The 21,289-nt window shown below is 36.2% G+C and overlaps 1 long non-coding RNA gene across 2 annotated transcripts; it reads left to right on the top strand.

Annotated features, from left to right (window-relative positions):
* Window positions 1-9,678: 9,678 nt before the first annotated feature.
* On the top strand, window positions 9,679-20,154 carry LOC127496200 (uncharacterized). Of its 2 annotated transcripts, XR_007925259.1 has the most exons (9): window positions 9,679-10,088; window positions 10,824-10,867; window positions 10,950-11,021; window positions 12,657-12,723; window positions 12,837-12,887; window positions 13,166-16,143; window positions 16,949-17,097; window positions 17,273-17,363; window positions 18,548-20,154. It is a non-coding gene; the product is annotated as an uncharacterized LOC127496200 (long non-coding RNA). The 2 variants fall into 2 exon arrangements; XR_007925258.1 differs by lacking the exon at window positions 10,824-10,867 and having other exon boundaries at window positions 9,680-10,088.
* Window positions 20,155-21,289: the final 1,135 nt, after the last annotated feature.

The following is a 21,289-nucleotide window of genomic DNA, read 5'->3' on the forward strand; positions in this document are numbered from 1 at the left end:
TATAAATGTGGAAGTCACAGATGGATTGATGGAAGCAACTGTTCGATAATATTGGTAAAGGTGTACGACAAGTCTGCATTTTTTCTTCAGCACTCGCCAATCACATTTGAGGACTAGTAATTAAATAATGCACTATAATATAATATAATAATTTCTTAAATGCTTGTATGTGTGATTTGCACATGATCACATAAATACTGGTGATTAGAGCAGTGAAAATGGATAAATTATTTAAATACAACAATTACTGTTTATAAGAGGTAAACACTATCACAGTAATCTGAACTTCATAAACATACATTTTAAAAGTGCTGAAATTACTTTTTATTTAATATTGTTCCTATTAAAATGCATTTATTTCCTTCTTAAGAAACCAAAATGTAAATGTTTTATTAACAGTTTTCAAACAAAGGCTTACTCAATTAAAAATGAAATATACTGAAAAACTAAAACTATCAAACACTACTTAGTTTTTTCAATCTAAACAACAATCAAATCTCAAAACTCTCAAAATGTTGCTATGTGGTTGCAAAATGTGAAAATAATAAAAATATACGTTTTATTCACGCCATTTGTCTGCATTTCACTTCTAATGTCTGATTATGCTTTATTTTATCTTTACGCATCAAGACAAAAGGCAATATATTATTCTGATTGCCCTTAAAGGAATCATTCATTCAACATAAAAGAAGATATTTTGAAAAAATGTGGGGTTTTATTCTGTCCATTTTAATTCAATGTGGTCTAATGATTTTGGACCCCATTGACTTTCATTGTGTGGACACAAACAGCTGAAACATTCTTAAAAATATCTTCTTACAGGGTGAGTAAATGATGACAGAATATTCATTTTTGACTGAACTGTCGCTTTAATGTCAGTGATCTTGATTTCCTGAAGGCCGTTTAAAGAGTGATCTGTTTTTGACTCTCAAACTGGATTCAGCACTCAGTTTTGAACATGATATCAACCTGCTGCCCATTTTCAGGGTCGTGATCTACCAGTTATTAACAGTCCAATGAATAGATTGACAAAGAGTTTAGAAGAGGAAGCGTGTCTGTGTGTGTAGAAATCATCAAGCTCTATAACAGCAGAGTGTAAAGCGTCACTTACCTGTCATTATTGATGTTAACGGCTGCTACAGAATGACCGAAGAAAACAGCATCTAGATGGACAGAGAAAGACATTTCAGACATGAGCAGACTGTACTTAAATATATATGAACTACTAAATGTATCTGTACACATTTATATATTTATTTTTTACTATAATAAAGCCAATTGAATATTATTTACAGTTGACCTCGAAAGTTTACATACCCCTTCCAGAATCTGCAAAAATGTTAATCGCTTTAACAAAATAAGAAGGATCATAAAAATGTCATGTTGTTATTTATATAGTACTGTCCTAAATAAGCTAATTACAATTTCAGCTGAAAGCCGATCTGTCCTATTTTTAGTCTCTATTACAGTAGTACATTTTTTTCAGGTATCTTTTAGTAAATCTTCATAATGATTCTGTTTGGAAACATGGATCAAGAAAGCCACATTGGTGGGGAAAGAAGAGTGTCAAAGAGAGGGAGGACTAGAACCCTCACATTACTGTACATCCATCCATCTATTCCATAAATTTTCCAAACCACTTGCCCTATAGGGTCGTGGGGAGGCTGGAGTCTTTCCCAGCATCTCGGGTCATAGCCAGGAAAACACCCTGGGCAGATGGCTGGTCCATTACAGGGATGACACACTCGCACACATTCACATTCACACTCACGCCTACAGGCAAACTTACATTCTCCAATTCACCTGTCCTGTATGTGTTTGGATTGTGGGGGAGACCCAGAGGAAACCAACGTCAACATGGAGAGAACATACAAACTCCACACAGAAAGGCCTCCTGCAGTAAGACTCCAATACTGCACCCATTTCATTATACTATGCATGTTGTTGATGTTTTGTTTTGTTTTATTTTTTTCTCATAATTATTGCTTCAGGAATTCATTTTTTTCCCCAAGTTTTTGTTTTTTGCAAGTACATTACAGTTTTTTTACAATTTCTAACAAGCGTTTACCAATACTTAAAGTACTTTTTCTAAACTCTTAACACAGCAACACACCTACATCACACAATTAGCCAAACAGTTAATTTTCTGCCCCAAACCATATTTTGTTAAATAAACACAAACTCTACATTTCAAAATGCTAAAAAACTTTTTCAGCATATACTAACTATCAAAACACAGCAAACCTGATTCAAAATCGAGTTGTTCTAGTAGTTTTCTATCCAACATGAACATATAGTCAATCAAAGCGCAATGACTGTCAAAATACAGTTGATGGCATTACAAAAACTGCATTACTTGTCATGTTTCTGTTCTACCTGCAGAAAATATGAAATCCAAAGTTTTTAAAATTCAGTTTCCTTTTATTGCAGTAAAAGTAGAATGCTTATATGTAATCCACTCTACATTTTTGGTTGAGTGTTGAATGTGTGCATTCTTGGCAACATAGCAACATATGAGTCATTACTTTATAGAATGTGCAGTAAAAAAAAAAGAAGAAGAAAGTAACAGAATTGCTCAGGGCAGCCACTGGTCAAATGAGTCCCCTATGCAGAACTTCAGTGTCCCCCTTGGTTGAAATCTCTTTCTGGGGGTGGGGTGAAGTGTTGATGGTGCCCCCAAAGAGGGTGGGATGGTGTCCCCTTGGTAGCTAGTGCCCTGTGCAGACCACATATTTTGCAAATATGGAACAGTGGTAGTGGAATTGTTGTAGTAAAATCGTTTTAGTATGAAGCTTTTATAGCTCGCTCAGGTACTGGGGAGTTAAACCATTTAGTGCTTTGTAAGTAATTAGCAAGATTTTAAAATCTATACAATGTTTAATAGGGAGCCAATGCAGTGTTGACAGAACCGGGCTAATATGGTCATACTTCCTGGTTCTAGTAAGAACTCTAGCTGCTGCATTTTGTACGAGCTGCAGTTTATGAAGCGAGCAGGGCAACCACTCAGTAGAGCATTACAGTAATCTAGCCTTGAGGTCATGAACGCATAAACTAACTGTTCCGCATTTGTCACTGAGAGCATATGTCGTTGTTTAGATATATTTTTAAGATGGAAGAATGCGGTTTTACAAATGCTAGAAATGTGGCTTTCAAATGAAAGATTGGTATCAAAGAGCACACTCAGGTTCCTAACTGACGACGAAGACTTAACAAAGCAGCCATCAAGTGTTAGACAGTATTCTAGGTCATTACGTACAGAGGTTTTTGGTGCAATTGTTTTTTCTGAATTTAGTAGTAGGAAATTACTGGTCATCCAATTTTTTATATCAGCTATGCATTCCATTAATTTTGTGAATTGGTAAGTTTAGTCAGGGCGCGAAGAAACATAGAGCTGAGTATCATCAGCGTAACAGTGAAAACTAGCTGCTTCTTAATGATATCTCCCAAGGGTAGCATGTACAGAGTGAACAGCAATGGTCCTAGTACTGAGCCTTGTGGTAATCCATACTGAACTTGTGATCGATATGACATCTCTTCGTTTACTACTACAAACTGATAATGGTCAGATAAGTATGATTTGAACCATGCTAATGCAATTCCACTAATGCCAAAATAATTTTCGATTCTATTCAAAAGAATGTTGCGGTCGATAGTGTCAAATGCAGCACTAAGATCCAGTAACACTAATAGAGAGATACAACCATAATCTGATGATAAGAGCAAATCATTAGTAACTCTAATGAGAGCAGTCTCAGTACTTTGGTACGGTCTAAATCCTGACCGGAAATCCTCACAGATACTATTTCTTTCTAAAAAGGAACATAGTTGCAATGATACTGCCTTTTCTAGTATTTTTAACAGAAAAGGTAGATTCGAGATCGGCCTGTAATTGACTAATTCTCTAGGATCAAGTTGTGTTTTTTTAATAAGAGGTTTAATAATAGCAAGCTTAAAAGTTTTTGGTATGTATCCTAGTGATAAGAATGAATTAACGATATTAAGAAGAGGATCTACGACCTCTGGAAGCATCTCTTTCAATAGCTTAGTCGGTATAGGGTCTAACATACATGTTGTTGATTTTGATAATTTAACAAGTTTAGACAATTCTTCATCACCTACAACAGCGAATGAATTGAATTTTTCCTCAGGGATACTACAATGCACTGTCTGACGCAGTACTGTAGTAGACGGTTGCATGGTTATAATTTTCTCTCTAATATTGTCAATCTTGCAAGTAAAGAAGTTCATAAAGTCATTACTGCTGTGCTGTTTGGAAACATCAGAAGTCGAAGCTTTATTTCTGCGCTCCATTTTTCTGGCTGCTCTCTTAAGAGCCCGAGTGTGCTTGTTGTACCACAGCGTTGGACTAATTTCCTTAATCTTTTTTTAAGCGCAAAGGAGCTACTGTGTCTAATGTGCTGAAAAAAGAGAGAGTCAATAGTTTCTGTTGCAACATTGAGTTCTTCTAAGCTGTCTGGTATGCTAAGGCGATGAAACTGATCAGGAAGATTATTTATAAAGCAATCTTTAGTGGTAGAAGTAATAGTTCTAACATATTTGTGGCAGGGAGGCAGTTTAGCAGCCTTGGCTAAATGTAGTATACACAAGACTAGATAATGATCTGAGATGTCATCGCTCTGCTGCAGAATTTTAACGGCATCAATATTGATTCCATGTGACAATATTAGATCTAAAGTATGATTACGACAATAAGTGGGTCCTGACACGTGTTGTCTAACTCCAATAGAGTTTAGAATGTCTCTAAATGCCAATCCCAGTGCGTCTTTTTCATTATCTACATGGATATTAAAATCACCAACAATTAGGACTTTATCCGCAGCCAGTACTAACTCAGATAGAAAATCAGCAAATTCTTTGATAAAGTCTATGTGGTGCCCTGGTGGCCTGTATACAGTAGCCAGCATGAATTTCAAATGGGATTTGTCACTTACATCACATAATGTTACATAGAGCACCATTACTTCGAAGGAATTATAATTAAAAGACTTTTGAGTAATATTAAAGATATTACTATAAATTACAGCAACACCTCCCCCTTGTTTTTTTTTGTTTTTTTTTCGATTGCTAAAAAGCATTGTTCAATACTGAAGCCACATTTTTTGTGTCGATAATAGTAACCTTAAGGTCTAGACTCATTTAAAGTAATGTAATCGTCTGGTTTTAGGCAGGTTTCTGTCAAACACATCTAGATTATTGTCTGTGATAATATCATTTATAATAAGTGCTTTTGAAGAAAGGGATCTAATATTCAGCAACCCAAGCTTTATAATTTGTTCATCAGTATTATATTTGTTTTTTATTTGTTGAACATCAATTAAATTTTTACCCTTAAATGGGTTTGGGAGTTTTTTTGTATTTACTAATTCGGGGTACAGACACAGTCTCTATATGATAATATCTAGGTGAAAGAGTTTCTGTGTGTTGGGATTTATCTGACTTCTGTGATGTAAGATAGCTAGCAGACGGTCGGTTTAGCCAGTATGTCTGCTTCCTGACCTGGGCCCCAGATTGGACAAAAGTATGTTAGCAATTGAAAAAAACTGTAGTAAATGTAAAGATATAGGGAAAAAATGCTATTGTTACATTTCTCATTCATTCTTGTTACATGTGCTGTAAAAAGTCAGTAACTGAAAATATGTTTTTCCCATAATGAAATACTGATTTATGTGAAAAATAATTCAAAAATTGATCATTCAATATCAAAGATCAAAGTACATCATTTATGTAATGCTCCCTGTCCCTGTTTTTTAGATCAGTGTGTTATGAATGACATGTATGTTTTCTGAATGAGAACTGTTGCCAGTGTTATGGTGGAACAAGCTTATTTTGAGACATACAGTGGGTACGGAAAGTATTCAGACCCCCTTAAATTTTTCACTCTTTGTTATATTGCAGCCATTTGATAAAATCATTTAAGTTCTTTTTTTTTCCTCATTAATGTATAATGTTATTTTGGCATTAATGGTCCTAAGTATTCAGACCCTTTGCTGTGACACTCATATATTTAACTCAGGTGCTGTCCATTTCTTCTGATCATCCTTGAGATGGTTCTACACCTTCATTTGAGTCCAGCTGTGTTTGATTATACTGATTGGACTTGATTAGGAAAGCCACACACCTCTCTATATAAGACCTTACAGCTCACAGTGCATGTCAGAGCAAATGAGAATCATGAGGTCAAAGGAACTGCCTGAAGAGCTCAGAGACAGAATTGTGGCAAGGCACAGATCTGGCCAAGGTTACAAAAAAAATTCTGCTGCACTTAAGGTTCCTAAGAGCACAGTGGCCTCCATAATCCTTAAATGGAAGACGTTTGGGATGACCAGAACCCTTCCTAGAGCTGGCCGTCCGGCCAAACTGAGCTATCGGGGGAGAAGAGCCTTGGTGAGACAGGTAAAGAAGAACCCAAAGATCACTGTGGCTGAGCTCCAGAGATGCAGTCGGGAGATGGGAGAAAGTTGTAGAAAGTCAACCATCACTGCAGCCCTCCACCAGTTGGGGCTTTATGGCAGAGTGGCCCGACGGAAGCCTCTCCTCAGTGCAAGACACACGAAAGCCCGCATGGAGGACCAAGATGGTGAGAAATAAGATTCTCTGGTCTGATGAGACCAAGATAGAACTTTTTGGCCTTAATTTTAAGCGGTATGTGTGGAGAAAACCAGGCGCTGCTCATCACCTGCCAATACAGTCCCAACAGTGAAGCATGGTGGTGGCAGCATCATGCTGTGGGGGTGTTTTTCAGCTGCAGGGACAGGACGACTGGTTGCAATCGAGGGGAAGATGAATGCAGCCAAGTACAGGGATATCCTGAACGAAAACCTTCTCCAGAGTGCTCAGGACCTCAGACTGGGCCGAAGGTTTACCTTCCAACAAGACAATGACCCTAAGCACACAGCTAAAATAACAAAGGAGTGGCTTCACAACAACTCCATGACTGTTCTTGAATGGCCCAGCCAGAGCCTTGACTTAAACCCAATTGAGCATCTCTGGAGAGACCTAAAAATGGCTGTCCACCAACATTTACCATCCAACCTGACAGAACTGGAGAGGATCTGCAAGGAGGAATGGCAGAGGATCCCCAAATCCAGGTGTGAAAAACTTGTTGCATCTTTCCCAAAAAGACTCATGGCTGTATTAGATCAAAAGGGTGCTTCTACTAAGTACTGAGCAAAGGGTCTGAATACTTAGGACCATGTGATATTTCAGTTTTTCTTTTTTAATAAATCTGCAAAAATGTCAACAATTCTGTGTTTTTCTGTCAATATGGGGTGCTGTGTGTACATTAATGAGGAAAAAAATGAACTTACATGATTTTAGCAAATGGCTGCAATATAACAAAGAGTAAAAAATTTAAGGGGGTCTGAATACTTTCCGTACCCACTGTATATGAAGTGTTTTGTTGGTCAGAGTGAGTTTTGGAGGTGAGATTAATTGTTTGGCCAAGATTCATGTTGGTAATGCAGACTGTATGAAGAGTTTTAAAATGTGGCTTCAGTATTGAACAATGCTTTTTAGCAATCGAAAAAAAAAAAAAAATCTGTAATAATTAGAATTATACAAACGTTTGTTAAAACAGTCTGTAGGTGTCAGTCTCGAGCAGCCCATAACAGCACGTAACTTTGCTCAAGTTCACGTTTGTATTCTCTTCATTGTCTTTGCAGTTGTGTTATTAGATTTAGGGTGCAGTATGCTGCCGTTACCCCTAATATATGGACTATATATATATATTTGGAAAAGAAAGCATTTGGAAGCATTATTCATGGATGAAATGTTCGGTTAGCTATATAGTTGCTGGATGGGTTAATTTAAAATAGCTCACAGAGACTCCCAAACGTAATTTATTTGGTTGCAGAAACGTATTGCTCTTGAACGTGGATACATAACTGCACAGTGAACTCACCTGACCTGATGACCCGGAGCTTGAGTCCTGAAGCGATTCTGTCATGACAGTTTTCCCTGGTCATAATTTGTCATCAACAGTGTGTTTAAATCCGAGTCGTTCAGCGGCTTTGGTTCCAATTAAAAGTTATCGTCATGATTCATATTTTTGTCTCGTCTTCGATATCGTTGACGAATTCAAAAAAAAAAAAAAAAAGCCTTCAACAAACATTTTCGTCAGTAATGTCATAAACGACATTATGATTTCCCGAAGTTTTTTAAGTTTTTTTTTTTTTTTTAATTGCAAAGTTAACCAACATAATCGGGATGGTACAACATTGAAAATTTTATAACCAGACAACAGACAAGCATCATAAAAAAAGAAAATAAAGAGTAAGAAATAGATTAACATAAATAAACAAACAAACAAAAAATATCAATCATGTTAGCAGTTAAAGGAGCTATCTATCAAAGATACTATCTAAAATATTAATAAAGATAACAAGTTATATCATTAGAAAGTTTTAAAGGTTTACCGTCAATCTACAGTGTCTTTTTTAAGATATAGATGCTCCAACACCAGTAATTAATTTGTGTCGGGTGTGCAAATAACAACAAGCAAAATCAAACGGGACTCCATACCTTTATAATGAAATAGTGATCGCGAGATGAATCCAATCTGTGGCATTTAATTGGGTAAAATGTCCATGAGTGTCCATTGCAAAACAAAAAACAGTACTTTTTGTCCACAATAGCATTAAATCCATGAAGTATTGATATATTATCCATTGTTTGCATCACATTTCTTCTGAATGATCTGCTCTCTATCATCGTTCTTCAAGAAATTATGCAACCTGAGCAGTGTTTATGTTGTAAAACTGTATATGGTCGTATATATCTCACAAACAAATGAGCCCGCGTCCAAAGTATAATTTTTCAAAATGCAGCAGTTTTAGTTATAATATCCAAGTAGTGCTGTCGGAGTTTTATATCCTCCCACCATTGTCATTGTAGTAAATCTCACAAACAAAATTTTTAGCCAATGCCACGATCCAGCAACATGTGTTCTGTTTATCTTCTGCATGCGAGCACATCTACACAGACGCACATCTGTCTCGAGTCTCGACCATTAACACAGCAAGTCGTATTATTGTATTATAATTATTACATATAATTGTATAAAATAATACAGAAAAAAAGCACAAATACAGCTGAGATGACATGATGGCTCACAGACAGCAGCGGCAATCTACCTGTCACTCAAGTGACCACGCCCTTAATTATGCAGAACTTTAAGGCTTAATATAATTTAAACGGATGAGTTATAAAAAAATTCACCTCAGAGTTGTCTTGAAGGGCAAAATTAGCAGTATAGACCAAAACCACAATTTGTACCAACCTGTAAACGTTTTTTTCTGCTGTAAGTTTTTCTGCTGTAGCCATTTTAACATCGGACTCAATGAGATTGACTCTCTTTTGGAGCCTGTCCCTAGCGGCCAGTCGATTAATTGCAGTTTAAGTCACTTCCGTATTGGCTTCACAAGAAACTGGGGGAGGTTGCCGCTTGGTTCTCCCTTAGTCTATGTGTCATGTTCTGATTGGTTGTTTATGGTCATGTGGTTTTCAGTTCTGTTCTGTCCCTTGTTCCTTGTGTCACTTCCCCATTGGTTGCCATAGTCATGTGGTCACTAAGTTCATGTATTTAAGCCATTGTCTTCCCCATGTTACTTGGTTGTGTATTGTTAATGTAATCCTGCTGTCGGTGAGTGTTCATGGTCTGGTCTGGTCTGGTCTGGTCTGGTCTGTTCTGTTCTGGTCTGGTCTGTTCTGTTCATGGTCTGTTCATGGTCATGGTCATGGTCAGGTCAGGTCAGGTCTGTTCATGGTCAGGTCAGGTCAGGTCTGTTCATCAAAAAAAGAAGGCAAATTTAGCAAGTCCTCCCAGATAGCACACATACATGTGGCCGATGTCGGCCCCAGAGCGGAACGTCGGGCTCATATCTATAACATCTAATAAGGATCGGCCAGGCATAGGCGCGTGTCTTCAGTCAGTGCTCTATTTCCAGCTTGTCGGCTTTGGGTCGGATCACGACTGCAGGCCGATGCCGCGCTTATCTGTTTGCGCGTGACCATTCATCTCTGCAACCGACGAGAGAAATGGCGACTCCGGCGACATCTGTGGTTTTCAGGTAAGTTTTCATTTTAAGTGAATTAGAAAAATCTTTTGTTAATTCTGTGACACTTAAAAGTTACTAAGGCACTCGGTTTACTACAGGCAGTTTGTAATCACAATTTCTCGGAGGCGAAGGGCCAGATGAGCAGCGGAATGCTAGGTCAGCCCAGCTTCTTTAGCTCAGAAAAAATTTTGTAAGTTTAGCCAAATTATCTGAACATATCTCGTCCTCCGCAAAATAAACGGATCAGGTCATAAACAGGTAATGGTAGATGTTTATTTGTGTAAATGCTGCGTGACTTTGACGTGTTTTAATGGGCGCGCGCGTTTTGAACATTCAAACACTGGAGGAGTTACCATGGTAACGGGCGGCACAGCAGTAACGGACAAGCTGCAAAATCTCCGTCTCTTGCTGTTGTTTTCTCTGCTTTCGGGTGAGTTTAGTCCCCAAAATCACATAAATAATATAAAACTGTTCTGGATACGTTTCTTACCTGTAATTGACACGCTTCTGTCGAATATTTACTTTACTGAAATAGTTTATTTTCTTCGAAAAAGTCCGTTAGCATAACCGTTTTCAGAACTGTTTGGCTAATATACTGAGCTCTTATGAAAGTTTGCGTTTTTAATCACAACTTTATGTTCAGAAGAGAGGCTTTGATAGTTTTGTTAAAGTTTTGTTGGTAATTTGTCAATGGGTAATTGGAAGTGAGCTAATTTATTTAAACTGCTGTACTGACATCCCTTACAGGAAGCGCGAAAATCAAATGAAACCAAATGAAATGATCTTTCATGGTAAACAAACTACCTCGATTACATTTAATGTTTAATAATTTAATACCAATCACATTGAAGAAAAAATGTTCTGTGATTTCAGGAGTGAACAAATCTACAACACTGGAGGGGGAAGAGCTGCTGACAGGAGTAACTTTTACTTTAGGAAACTCAGGTGAACTGAGAAAGCTCATTAAATAACTTCATACGCATTTTTTCCACAAAGGGTAACGGTATGGGGAACAATTCTCACTTTAAACTAGTTGCTTATTAGCTTGCATATTGGCTGTTTATTATTACTTATAAAGCTGATATTAATGCCTTATTCTGCATGAACTTATTCTACAACATCCCTAAATCCTACCTGATATCCACCCTTAATTGCTAACAGTAACTACCTTACTGTCTATTAAAGGGTTAGTTCACCCTAAAAATGAAAATTCTGTCATTTATTACTCACGCTCATGGCGTTCCAGACCCGTAAGGCCTTCGTTAATCTTTGGCTCCGTGAGGCCTTCATAGGGAGCAATGACATTTCCTCTCTCAAGATCTATAAAGGTACTAAAACATATTTAAATCAGTTCATGTGAGTACAGTGGTTCAATATTAATATTATAAAGCGACAAGAATATTTTTGGTGCACCAAAAAAAAACAAAATAACGACTTATTTAGTGATGGCCAATTTCAAAACACTGCTTCATGAAGCTTCGGAGCACAATGAGCACAGTGTATCGAATCTGCTGTTCGGAGCGCCAAAGTCACGTGATTTCAGCTGTTGGCGGTTTGACACGCAATCTGAATCATGATTCGATACATGATTCATAACGCTCCGATGCTTCCTGAAGCAGTGTTTTGAAATCGGGCTATCACGTTATTTTTTTTTTTTTTTTTTTGGCGCACCAAAAATATTCTCGTCGCTTTATAATATTAATATTGAACCACTGTACTCACATGAACTGATTTAAATATGTTTTTAGTACATTAATGGATCTTGAGAGAGGAAATGTCATTGCTGGCTATCGGATTTTAACAAAAATATCTCAATTTGTGTTCCGAAGGTTAAGGAAGGTCTTACGGGTGTGGAACGGTATGAGGGTGAGTAATAAATGACAGAATTTTCATTTTTTGGTGAACTAACCCTTTAACCCCTGGTTGTTTCAGTGAGAGTGTCTGTGAAAAGCCTTTAGGGTAAAATAATCAGCGAAATGAGATTAGGTGACAAATAATGTTATATTGTTTGTATTTATGATAAACTATTATGATAACAGGATGTTATGGTCATTAATATATTTTCTCTAGGTCTTTTTTGAGTTATTTGTATGTATTTTTTACTGATACATTCTTAAATACGTTTTACTAAATATTTGGTAACACTTTACAAGAAGTTTCATTAGTTAAACATTAGTTAATTATTAACTAACATGAACGAACTATGAGCAATACATTTGTTGCTGTATTTACTAATCTTCGTTAATGTTAGTTAATGAAAATACAGTTGTTCATTATTTGTTCATGTTAGTTCACAGTGCATTAACCAATGTTAACAAAATTTTAATAATGTATTAGTATCTAAGGTTAAGTAATGGACCTTATTGTAAAGTGTTACCAAATACTTAAATACTTTAAATGCTGACTGGTTCAGGGGGTCAACAACTTTAGGCATTTAAGTTATTTTTCACATAAATCTGGTCAGCTTACACACTGCTCATACTCAGCCTCTAAAATGTTTGAATTGAATCACCAATACAATATCAGGGGGTAAAGATGTCATTAGAGTTCTTACAATTATGGCTGTGCTCTTGTTACCAGATGAGATGTGATCCCCAGCGTTTGGCGCTGAGATTCTTCAGGACAAGACCTTGATGCCATGAAGATGGTGAGTTTCCCCAATAGCTGCCACTATCCCAGATCAAGAGACTGTATTAGTCTATCTGTATTAGTTTGTTTTGATAGGTATATATGTTATGTGTCTTTTCTTTTTCATTACAGCCCATAACTGACAGGCTTTCCTGTGTAAACCATCATATTTATCCAAATGAGGTTTGTAAATGCATCAATTCTTTATATTTTATATTAATCATTAATTTTGAATAAAAATTACTTATAGAAGAAAATGTGACAAGGCCTCTCACAAAATGCCATATTAAAGGAATATTAAGAGTGCAAGTCAAAACTGTTTCTTTTGGGCAATATTATGCTACAAATATCGTCTATTGAGCTAAAGTTAAATTGAACCTGGAATGTTGATTTATGTTACCATGTGATACTTTGTAATGGGCATGTACAATGGATTTTGAACTCTACTATTTTTATTGCAGGGTCTCTGGGATCCCCAGCTGAAGGCATGAAGACATCAGATCTTGGCCTGGACAGATGTACCAACAGTACACCACACCGACCTCTGCTTTTGCATGGATGGCTGATTACTACCATGTTCTGAGAGGGTATTACTATAGCAAAACTGAGCACCTGTGACAGTGGGATTTCTAGTTGTAAAGAATAATCACACAATGTTTTTTAGAAGTTGCAAACTTTTCTCTCTCTTACAAACACAACAGTTAAACCTTTTCAAATTATTTTCTGGTGGTGCACAAGTCCTATTCTTCGAAACAGAAATTAAGATATTCATATGCTCACATTTAAGCTGCGGACACACGACTTTGAGCATGCAAAATTTCTTCAGACACTGTAACTGGCGTGATATGACGTCTGCAGAGTCTTTTTATAAACATGAATTAACAAATAGTATATTCAAAATATAAAAATATACAGTCTACTCGACTTTACTACATTTTTTTTTTTTTTAATTTAGCCAAGAGGTCAAAACCTACATGTAGCGATTTTGTACTCTTTACACATAGTCGTGTGATGTGAATTCGCAGGTCAGAGTTCCAAACTTTTTGCATGAGCTTGCGTTTCTGGTCTCCTGCATTTGTGTGCATATGAATGGAGGTCAGTGGAATGAAAAGCGTAGTGTGACTGCACCTTTATTCTGCAGTTGCGGTACACCTGTATCAAAAGTGTGAAGTCATGGACAGATTTTATTTGTGAACTGATATGCGAGATCTCACATATGACACATCAGTATGTGACATCCCACTCAAACACGTGCTCTATCCAGTGATAAACATGTTCTTGTCGTTATTAATCAATCAGTAATCAACACAGCACCACCCCGAAATTGCCTTGCACTGTAGAATTATGGTTTTGGCAAGAAATGAAAAATAGCCAATTTATTATAAATGCTACTATTTTACAATCAATATTTAAGACTATGTTAGAGAGGGATAGAAGCCATTTTTATGGATGATAGGATTTTTTCATTACAGGTCATTTATTTGAATGATCAGCAAAAATTTGAGCCTATGAATTTAATAATTTGAATTCGTAGAATAAGATTAGTACAAATTTAACTGTTGTGTTTGTGAGAGAGAAAAGAGAACTCCAAGTTTGCAAATCCTAATACATTTTCTCAGTGACTACTGAAATATTCTCTACAAATTCCACTGTCACAGGTGCTCAGTTTTGCTACAATAATACTATATATTATACAGAACATGGGCAATTTGAGACAATATTCTGATTCTCATTTTACCAATGGCAAACCACATCTATCCTATTAACAACTATTCATTTTGTGTATAATCAATATCTAAACAAGTGATATTTAGTTGTTAACGAGGGATTGGCTGGACTCTGCTGACCCAATCAGTATTTCTCGTCCAATGGTCATACTTTACTTTTCCGGTTTCTCTAGTATTGCATCCTTCTCATGGGCATTTCATGACTTTTCAGTGTGGGTTAAACCTCTTTTTTGGCCCATATGTATTTTTTTTAAAAAGTAATTAATAATAGTTTTGTCTATGCTATTGAAATTGTGGGTTACATCTTTGTCACCTTTTCACCCAAGGAGTTTACATTCCTGATAATACAAGAGCGAGGAACTTACATTTTAATTACAAAGGAAAACCAGTTAATCTGCCATGTTCTTCTGTCCTCCATTTTCATGGGTAAGATTTCTTTATAAACCATCTACTCACCCATATGTCTTTATTTTTGTGGAACACAAAAGGAGAGAGTCACTTAGTCTCAGTCACCATTAGAAAAGAAACTGATAGTGAATTGTGACTGAGGCTGTCAGTCTCTTGATGTTCTGCCTTACATCTCCTTTAGTGCTCCAATAAAAATAACATGTTTGGTACAAAAGAACATGACCAGTTTTGTTCATGAGTAAATATTGCTTTTAATTTTTTAACTTGAGACTGTTTAGCCTGTAATTTTCTGTATACCTCTGCGTGTATCTGAATGTAAATGCCTTCTCTATTTGTCATATTGACGGGTTGTATATAGGAGGATGTATGCCTTAAACATGCAGGCTATCTGTAACTGTATTTTGTAAATATTAAAACAATGTTAACTGAATGTGATGTGTGATTATTACATAAACATGCTCATTTATCTATTAGTATTAAGTATTTGAGATTTTCAAAAACGAAAATGTGTTAACTGGGTAAAACTTCAGCCCAACTGAAATCAACATCGTTTCAGCATAAGGGAAGCAAACGATCCGCGTCGATTTCCCGTTAGTTTTGAATGGCGTGTCTGACGTTGGTCTTTGATGTCGTGAGAAACATCGATTCTAGGTTGATTCTGTGTCAGTGTGCTATCTGGGTGTAGCCTGAAAGGTTCAGCCTAAATAAAGGCCCTAGAAAGCCCCTGCACAGCGGCCAGTATTTACAGATTTGGATCGTCCACACATCGGCCGGAGAGCATTCGCGATCAGAGGCCGACGCCTCGGCGACATTTTCCCGATGAGCAAACGCTCCGTGAGCTACGTCCCGGCGATGGAACTTTGTCCATCGAGACAACATCGGCCCGACGTATGTGTGTTATGTGGGCTTTTACCTAACTTAGGAAGATGAGGGATTACATTACTTTGAAATAAGTTGTGAGGCATTTTAATTATAGATTATGGGTTTGCTTTGATAATATTATTGAACTGTTTTCTGTCATTTAACTTGCATTTTGAAAAAAACAAAAAACAAACACACATATTCCAGTAGGCTATTATTCAATATGTGCACCACAGAACATATTCTTTTCTCCCACCAATAAAGATTTATTCATAAATCTACAATTACACAATGGGATGTTATGGGGGCTAAAATTATGCTTAGATAATTTCCTAATAAAATAACGAATAAATAGTACGACATTTTTTGAGTGGTCATGCGCAGTTCTACCTGTAGGTGGAGTCAATTTGCAACGTATTCGGAGGGGAGAAGCACATGGAACAGTGAGTTGGTGCTTGTTTGTCATATTTTAAAATTTCTGAATTGTTTAATATACATTAATCGATAGTGTAATATAATCAGATTAAATAACTTACACAGTGACACTGGGTGTGATGTTATATTATTGAAATTGTTGAGTTGTGTTTGATTGTGCTAATCGAAATTAGCAGTTAGCATTTGCAAGTTACTGGTCTTTGGCTGCATGTTTTGAATAAAGGAACGTTTTTCATGTTTTATATATTTTTTATTATGTCTACAATGTAGACTGGGGAAAACTTTACTAATTACTCTACTGATTTAAATTTGGATGCTAGTTTAGGTGTGTTGTACAGGGATGTTATAATTAGTTTTTTTTTCTTCTTAAGATTAAAATGTTTGAAGACTACACAATGGTTCGTAATTAAAAATATAAATCTATATAGTAAGAATTATTTTCTTAATTTTCAGAGCTTGTTTTGTGGAACGAGACATGTAGATTAATATAAGGCTATTTTTCTTAATTTGCGGGATCTGTTTTGTTGAATGAGATATGCATTGGAAATGTAAGTAGCCTGCTGTATTTTTCCTTTGAAGATAGAGCTCTACTACTGTAGCAATGTCGCTTAAAACATGGAAGCTGCACCAGAACTAGTCCAATTCCATGCCTTCACACTGACTGTATTTGTGTTCATTCAAGTTATTTAATTCATTGAAGGGGTATTTAACAAGAAATCATTCTAAACATGTTGATACAAAATAAACAAGTATGCCTTGAACACACTAACTGTGAACCCAATGTACATTTGACTTTTATTTTCCCTGTCACAGATCAATGCAGAGTTCAATCACATCACAATCAGAAGCCTCAATCAAGAATTCTTCTCAGTGCTTTATTAACTTGCAGCTTGATTTCTGGAAATTTGTGCAACAAAGAAAGTGGCAGTTGAAAAGAGTTTATTGCGCAAATTAAATCTATGGTAAGCTTGTCAATGCTTCTTTCTTAATCAAAATTCTGTTACTGTATTAGCTCAATTTTATATTTCATTTTATGTTGTAACATTTATCAGGGCACTGTCATCACAGAATTTTTTTATACTATATTTTTTTGCTCATTTGATATTTCATTCTAATTTTTTTTTTTTTTTTCCACAGCACTGTCATCACTGCTAAGTGCACAGTTCTTCATGGCCTTCCTCTCATTCTTGGAGAAGAAACCTCTGATTTTTTTAAACATTGCTGACAGGTAACTTTCTCTGTATATTTCATTATAAACTATGATTCCCCACACATACATTACATATAGGCATTCAATATGCTTCATTTAACTCTCTTATCTTGGATCAGACATACAAACTCTGCATTTGTTTCATTTTTTTTTTTTTTTTTTTATCCAGCATTTTGTTAAATGCAAGTTCTGTCATCATTATACAGTTATTTTTTATTTTTATTTTGTCTTTCTTCCAGACAATACTTTAAAGAGTTAAGTCACCCAAAAATGAAGTTTCTGTCATTAATTACTCACCCTCATGTCGTTCCATACCCGTAAGACCTTCGTTCATCTTCGGCACACAAATTAAGATATTTTTGATGAAATATGAGAGGTATATGACTCGTCCATAGACAGCAATATAATCATCACTTTCAAGGTCCAGAAAGGTAGTAAAGACATCGCTAAAATAGTCCATGTGACTGCAGTGGTTCAACCTCAATGTTATAAAGAGACGAGAATACTTTTTGTGCACAAAAACAAAACAAAAATAACGACTTTATTCAACAATTTCTTTTCTTCCATTTCATCCTACGCTGTTTACGTTCAGTGCTTCCAGGTTCTACGTCAGAATGCCGGCTCAGTATTGGCTGACGCTGTTCACGTGAGCAGCATGACGCGTGTGTGATGCTGATGCAGGAGACAGCCAATAATGAGCCGACATTCTGACGTAGAACACGGAAGCTGTGGACTGTTTACTATGTCAACAGAGTAGGAGACTGACAGGGAAGAGAAGAGATTGTTGAATAAAGTCATTATTTTTGTTTTGTTTTTGCACACAAAAAGTATTCTCGTCTCTTCATAACATTAAGATTAAACCACTGCAGTCATATGACTGTTTTAACCATGTCTTTAGTACCTTTCTGGACCTTAAAAGTGGTAATTAAATTGCTGTCTATGGAGGGGTCAGAGAGCTCTCGGATTTCATCAAAAATATCTTAATTTGTGTTCCGAAGATGAACGAAGGTCTTACAGGTGTGGAACGACATGAGGATGAGTACTTAATGACAGAATTTTCATTTTTGGGTGAACTAACCCTTTAACAACCATAATTAATCTCTGTTAGTTGTACATAGACCTGGTACTTTGTTATATGTACATTTGTGATTTAAATTTGTAATGTAACCAGAATTGTGATATTGCTGTTCCCTTTTTATTAGGACTGTGATTGTGACACACCCTTCTTCAGGATTCTGACTGCGATAACAGAAGACAGCCAGGATTCTTCCTCCACAAGAAATACATTTGGAGTCTTCATGCACTGCATTATTCTAGACTGAGCCATTGTCATGGATGAACTAGAAAACCTTCCAGGTGCCATGTGACTAATTTCTGGACTGATTTGTGCCAAATTTGGAGTTTTTCTTTCCCTTGGACACAATTCTCTGAAACCAAAACTACATTTACTTAAAACCCTTCTGTTGATGTAAGCAAAGGCTGTTTGAGATCGTTAAAGGCTTAGTTCACCCAAAAATGTAAATTCTGTCATCAGTTTTTCACTCTCATGTTGTTTGACTTTGGTTAGTCTTTCAAACACAAACTTAGATATTTTTAAAGAAAACAGGCTGGAAAACTTTTTGGATCTTTTAAGTTTTGTTTACCTGGACTTTCAGTTGGAGGTACAGAAACCTCTCAGATTTCATTAAAATAATTTCATTTATGTTTTAAAGTCTAACCAAAGTCTTCTGAGTTTGTGACATCATGAGGGTGAGTAAATGATGAGAGAATTTAATTTTTTTTGCGAACTATTGCTTAGGGCTGGGCGATATGGCTGAAAACTGTATCACGATATCAGTGTCTCATATTGGACGATATCGATAATTATTTATTTTTTTATGACCCATTTAAAATAAGGACCAGGAGAAAAATATATTACATTTAAATATTTTTATTTTAAACTTAACCTTCCTCTGATCATAATCCCCTCAGTTATTAAGACAGAAATGTCAACAACCATGGAAAACTACAGCTACAGATGTTGTTGGTTGAATACAGCTGTGCTCCAAAGGGTGAGCGCGGCTAAGGTGGTACATCAAGTTCGTGGTATTACCAGTCTTGGCGGGGACGACAGTCTTGCATAATTTGCAGACGACATTGGTCTGACTACGGTCAGACTTATAATATCCAAAAAAACTGCCATACTGGCGAGCTGACTTTTCCTCTTTTATTTACAATTTCCTCGCTCGCTGCGGCACTCATTTTCTGCTTATCAGTCGCCGGTTACTGAAGAGGAATCCAGCAGACCAGCACGAGACAACGATATGGCGCAACCAAACTTGATACTGTTACATGATTGGCTGTTATTGGCTGTTGCTAGGTTACCAGAGAGCGAGTGCCTTTGTTAATGCAACCAAACTTGCTTCGCAGCCTCTGTTTTCTTCCGATGAAGAATAAAAAATATCGAACGTTTTATCGAACACATTTTTTATTGATATCGATCACGTGTCTATCGCGATACATATCGTTATCGTTTTATCGCCCAGCCCTACTATTGCTTTAATCTTGCTGTTGCACTAAAGTCAACATTCTTTTTAATTAAAGTGTTAAACTGTCAAAATTAACATTGATTTTTGTTTCATGGTCAGCTATTCAGTTTCTTGTCAAAAGACTGTTAGTATTATTGGTTTATTCATCAGTCATGATTTGTAATGCATATTGTTACATTAATGAAAAATGTTTAGAATTTAGGGGTGCCAGAATGGCATTGTTTGGTACATTGTAGTGTCTGAAGAAAATTGATGAGCAATAAATAATGTTTTGCCTGAGATCTGTTGTTGCTTTTTGTCTTAACTTATATTTTTTTAGTTCAGCTTACTTAAATTTTTAGGCAATCGGTTTCCTAAGATTTTCCTAGTAATGTGAACACTAGTAATAAGTTAACCCAACTAATGATTTTGAGTTAACAGAACTTGACCAACAAGTTCTCTTTACTTAACTGAATTAAGTTATGACAACTAAAAATTAATACACTACTTTACTTGAAAATTTTAAGGCAATCGGTTTCCTCACTTTTTCTAAGTAAAGTCAACTTATTACATTTTACAGTGTTCTATGGAGATTGATGCCTCCTATAGTTTCATAAAAATTTGGCTGGGGATATGGAACCAAAAGCTATTTTAATTTTTCAAAAAGGATCTTAGCTGATTCACTTTTTTTTAGCCCTCCTCCTTCGTACTTTTCTTACGAAAACGCATCACTTCACTTCAGAAGGCCTTTATTAATCCCTGGAGCCATATGGATTACTTTTATGATGAATGGATGCACTTTTTGGGCTGCAAAAAAATGGCACTATTCACTCCCATTATAAAGCTTGGAAGAGCCAGAATATTTTTCAATATAACTCTGATTATGTTTGGCTGAAAGAAGAAAGTCATACACATCTATGGCTAGAGGGTGAGTAAATAATGGGATAATTTTTATTTTTGGGTGAACTAACTTTTTAAATTGTGAGGGCCCTCTTTAGGTCCCCCCTACAGATTTTCTATAGGGTTCAGGTCTGGGATCCAGTGTACATTTGGCATCATGAACACATTATGACTGCATTGTGCCCTGCAAATTAGGTTAACTGTCTTTTCGGGAACATTAACGCTAAGTTGACATAATTTTGTTATTTTTAAACTTTTTAATCTCATTTTTAAGCTAAATTGTTTTTACTTTTGTTCACTTCAGTACTTCAAAAGTCTTGCAAAGCACACAGAATGTAAAAAACATTTTAGATCCTCAATACAGACGTACACAAAGACGCTGCCTGATGATCTAGTTCATTTCCTCTTTAGTTTTTCTCACCTATTTTTGTACAGGCATTGTATCAGAACCGCGTAGCTTCATGTGATAATGGGCCCAGAAAACATTCAGAGGCTTGACTTTCTGTACATCCAGCCATCATCACTAGAGGAACTGAA

Source organism: Ctenopharyngodon idella, chromosome 15, assembly GCF_019924925.1.
Source record: "Ctenopharyngodon idella isolate HZGC_01 chromosome 15, HZGC01, whole genome shotgun sequence".
In the NCBI taxonomy this organism is placed as follows: Eukaryota; Metazoa; Chordata; class Actinopteri; order Cypriniformes; family Xenocyprididae; genus Ctenopharyngodon; species Ctenopharyngodon idella.